Source organism: Mytilus californianus, unplaced genomic scaffold (genome assembly GCF_021869535.1).
Source record: "Mytilus californianus isolate M0D057914Y unplaced genomic scaffold, xbMytCali1.0.p SCAF_17, whole genome shotgun sequence".
Lineage (NCBI taxonomy): Eukaryota > Metazoa > Mollusca > Bivalvia > Mytilida > Mytilidae > Mytilus > Mytilus californianus.
Window position 1 is genome coordinate 3,887,085 of NW_026262659.1, and position 5,208 is coordinate 3,892,292.

General features: G+C 32.6%; 1 long non-coding RNA gene across 1 annotated transcript; it reads right to left on the bottom strand.

Annotated features, from left to right (window-relative positions):
- Nucleotides 1-1,894: 1,894 nt before the first annotated feature.
- Nucleotides 1,895-4,700, bottom strand: LOC127726433 (uncharacterized). Its single transcript, XR_007993542.1, has 3 exons — nucleotides 4,567-4,700; nucleotides 3,106-3,220; nucleotides 1,895-2,132 (listed from the first exon to the last, which is right to left on the bottom strand). It is a non-coding gene; the product is annotated as an uncharacterized LOC127726433 (long non-coding RNA).
- Nucleotides 4,701-5,208: the final 508 nt, after the last annotated feature.

The window sequence follows — 5,208 nt, forward strand, 5'->3', positions numbered from 1 at the left end:
CGGTCTTGAACGATGTTGGGGTCCCCTGTAATTACTTGGCCATATGGATCATATCTAAAACTCGATATTTCACTGACTCATGTTGAAGTAGCACTATCTTCTATACTGACCTCTAATGTAACTGACGTATAATTAAAAATAAACTTCTACGGCGTTTTTATACGAATAAAAAATTATAGGTGGCTCAATGTTATCAAAATATGGAGGTATAAAGTTTTGAACGGTAGAGTCATAAAGATACTAGACAAATAAATAAAATCAATTAAAAGGTAAAATCACAAAAATACTGAACTCCGAGGAAAATTCAAAAAGGAAAGTCCCCAATCAAATGGCAAAATCAAAAAAACAAACACATCAAACGAATGGAGAACAACTGTCATATTCCTGACTTGGTACAGGCATTTTCTTATGTAGAAAATGGTGGATTGAACCTGGTTTTATAGCTAGCTAAACCTCTCACTTGTATGACAGTCGCATCAAATTCCATCATATTGACAACGATGCGTGAACATCTTTATTTTATCTTTAGAAATTAATTTTATGATTTTAAGTTTTATTATTTGAAGGAACAGTCTATGGTGACAAAAAGCCGTTATAATCCGTGTCCAATAATATTTTGGACTGAAAAACGATATTGCATCACACTCGTTATAACTGTTATGTAAATTACTAATTGGCATTCGATTCAGTTTACATAGTCAGTACTTCGGTACTGAAATGATCTACCAATTTTTTTAAAATATAGATAAAAAATCATCAAGTGTAAAATTATAACGATAAAACAAAGATGTGGTGTTGATTGCAAATGAGACCACGCTTTACAAGAGAGCAAATGACACAGAAATTAACAACTATAGGTGACCGTACGGCGTTCAACAATGTTTATTTTGTTGATTGCGGTTATTGCAGTGAATCTGATGAATGCGTTGTCTTTTATCAACAATAGTCATAAAATTAATAAAGGAAGTTATAGATATGTTTTGTTGGCCCATGATATTGTATTTTAGACCTAGGGGGACGCTGTCTGTAGTCGTTTAAGCTAAGACAGTTCGCAATTTTCGGGAATCTTCAAACTGTTTATGTTATTGTCCTTGTTGTTTATGGACGGCTTGAAGTGGTTGGAATTTTATAAATTTAGTATTTTGTTTTTGTTTATCCAAATGTTGGTAAATTTAACTTTTGCACCTCTCAGCCTGCGGATGCGGTATAGATGTTCTTGTGTTAGTTTAAAAAATCACGACCAGTTTGCCTCACATATTGAATATTACATTTCAGTTTTGTTTAATAAGAATAAGAGTATGTACTGAATTCAATTCAAGGGCCCGTTCCTGAGCATATACATATTTGTCTATGTTACAAGATATATGAGGCTATGGGGTTTTCAATTAATGTCATATAGAAAGAAACATATTTTTTGGATTTTTTCAAGATATCCACGTGTGTTTTTCTTGAACATTCTAGCTGAAGAGGCATTGCCTCCTTTAACACAATTTTGAAATGTAAGCAGCATATATTTGCTGTAAAAACACACAAGCACACTCTTAATATAGATGTAAACAGCACAATAAATACAAATTAACGACAAAATTTAGAGAAAATTGTATATACAGAAAAGTCGTTTCAGAAGAAAAACAAAAAAATTCCGAACTCCGAGGAAAAATAAAAACGGAAAGTGCCTATTCAAATGGCAAAATCAAAAGCTGAAACACACCAAACAAATGGATAACAACTGTCACATTCCTAACTTCAAGCAATTGTTGTGTATTTGAGATTTTTTTTTTTCAAAACCAAAATGGTCATAATGAAAATTCATTGACATCATGAGGTTAAGAAGCATTTGTTTATTTTTAGCGTAGTGTAAATGACATAAAATGAATCATATATTGAGGTCTGCTTTGCTTCAAACTTAGGTAATTTATTGTCATATTTTCAAAGCCATCTTATTCCAGATTAGCACGAAACTGATGATTACAAGATACAACACATTACACATTTGATCTGATGCATTGGTGCAAAATGGATTATTCTGTTTCTGTAATTTCATTGATTGTTCATAGTTTGTACCAATGATATCACTGCAGTTAGTAGTCTTCATCAGCGTAAGTACACATCGAGTGTTTGTGTCTATAGTCCTGTAAGCAGAATTCTGTATATTATAAAAACAGAGACTTACTTTGTAGATCAGGTTGTTATATTACAAAACTGACACTTACTTTGTGGATCATGTAATTATATTGACACTTACTTACTTTATGGATAATGTAATTATATTGACACTTGCTTACTTTTTCATGTAATTATATTGATACTTGCAAATTAGTAATTTGTAGATCAATCCGCCTGTCGATTTAAAGATGTTTTAAACAACTTTATATACATTTGGTTTGCTTACTAATTTTTGATAATCTTTGCATTATATTGATATTAATTATATTGATACTTGCAAACTAGTAATTTGTAAATCAACCCGCCTGTCGATTTAAAAATGTTTTAAATTACTTTATTTACATTTGGTTTGCCTACTAATTTTTGATAATCTTTGCATTATTAAATAGCTACTATAAACACATTAAAACGAAAATGTTCAACCTTAATAGGATTTTTACATGTATGCTACCATGCATTGGTTTTTCCTATCTTTTATTGTTTTGGTTTAGCTGAACATGAAAACGATTTCGTTGTTAGTACACAAAGGTTTATAATGATTTCAACATAGTCTATTTGTTATTTCCAACGACCAAACCGTCCATCATGGTATTTGTGAACACTCAAATAGAAAAACGAGTGAACGATTTTTTCAGGTTACCTACAATCTACATATTTGTGAAGCTAAATATACAACACGTCTATTTTCGAAGATCTTTTGGCGGCTACTGCATACCTTACTACGTGTAATGTATATTGTTCACATGCAATAGTATTGTCATTGATCCAACATTTTCATTCACTCATTTGAAGCATTAAAATCTTAATCGAAATTGTCAATATCGTCTATGGTTAGTAATTTTACGAGTCAAAAAAGTATTTACAGTGTTGAATGTTCGAACAATAGTTATCGGAGGTATCAGGGGTTATCTGTATGGACTGGTTTTTAAATGTACTTACTCGCAGACGTCGCTGTCTTTATCCTTCATATCACGCGTGTAAGGTACTGTACATCTGTGATACACATCTAATGCAATACCGCTGTTTATCAAACAAGAAGATAAAGCTTTCATTTCTGTAATCATAAATCTATGTAAGTTACAGAACTAACATTCAAGCTACTTAATTCATCTTCTGAATGTAGTATAAATTTGCGTCCAAACGTGATCGATAGCATTTTATCATTTTAAACATGTCATACATATTTAATGTGGGATCACTCATTGATCTTTAATTAGCTGTTGAATCATGTTATTTACTCTTACCTAATGATATCGATGCACATATGCTTGATATTCTCTTATGTCTTTTTTTATGAAATAGAACATTCCATCAGTCCTCTTTTACAGAAACTAACAAACAGTTTAACCATATGTAGAGCAGGATCTGCTTATTCTTCCGGAGCACCTGAGATCACCCCCAGTTTTTGGTGGGGTTCGTGTTGCTTAGTCTTTAGTTTTCTAATTTGTGTCTTGTGAACTATTATTTGTCTGTTTGTCTTTTTCTTTTTTAGCCGTGGCGTTGTCAGTTTATTTTCGATCTATGAGTTTGAATGTCCCTCTGGTATCTTTCGCACCTCTTCGTACTATGTTAAACGCATCTATCCCATCGAACTACAGATAAAGGATACAACAGATACAGTTAAGTCTGCCTCATTTCTTGACTTACATCTATAAATTGACAATGAGGGATGTTTGAAAAGAAAACTTTACGACAAAAGAGATGATTTCAGCTTCCCAATGTGAACTTTCCATTTCTATGTAGCAACATTCCAGCAGCGCCTGCATACGGAGTATATATATATCCCAATTGATACGATATTCCCGGGCTTGTATTTCCTATCATGATTTCCTTGATAGAGGGTTGCTGCTCACAAGGAAGCTATTAAACCAAGAATTCCAAATGGTGAAGTTGAAATCATCCCTTCGTAACTTTTACAGACGCCATCACGAGTTGGTTGACCGTTATGGAATATCCGTTTCACAGATGATATCGGATATGTTCCTTATGTCGTAACTACAATCCCGTTCCCTTTTCACGAATGTGACCTACCGATTTAGACTATTTACCGGGGTTGTAATAACATTAGCAACACGACGGGTGCTACATGTGGAGATCACCCCAAGTTTTTGGTGGGGTTCGTGTTGCTTAGTCTTTAGTTTTCTATGTTGTGTCTTGTGTACTTTTATTTGTCTATTTGTCTTTTTTCTTTTTTTAAGCCATGGTGTTGTCAGTTTATTTTCGATCTATGAGTTTGAATGTCCCTCTGGTATCTTTCGCCCCTAATTTTTAATATTCCTTTAACATGAACAATCGAATAACATATACATTTATCACCTACATTCTTGCAATTGGACAGACATTTAGTATTTTAAACAAATCTTTGAAGATAGTTAGAATGCCTATACTTTGTTTGCTCACCCTCCTTATGATTGCAGAATTGTGTGTATCCTTCTGCCATCTTATCAGTAGATGGTATTTTTGAAACCAGTTTTTTCATGTAAGAACAATGGTTTAAATTATGCTTTGTATAACAGGTTGGCATAATGGCAATGTTTTTCTTGCTGCAATGAAAAGTTTAAAGTTTTCTAACTTTTCTCAAAATATTTTGTGGTACCTACAGTACAACTATGAAACAAAAGAACTGTATTTTGACAAGCATTTTCTTGAATTTATTGTTAATCATTGATAAACTTCATTTTGACTCTGGTGGATAGTCGTCTCATCGGCATTTTCCTTATTGTATATTAAGATAAATTTGTTAAAAAAATAAGCACTTAACAAGTTAAATGATTTTATTAAAATGCATTAGGTGAATCTATATTAAAGACTTTTTTTTTCAACGAGATCCTGGTATTACCTGCACAACATGTCGGTGAAGTCCGTAACATTAGTACTTGTTTGTACATGGTCAAGTCCCATACACGATAGTAAATCACAACAGTCTGTACAATTATGATCCAGTGTTATTGGTGCCGTTGGCAATGAATGGGTTATGTCCACGTTTGAGAATGCTATGAGACATATGTTCACTGATCAAAACAAACATTTAGAAATTAATAA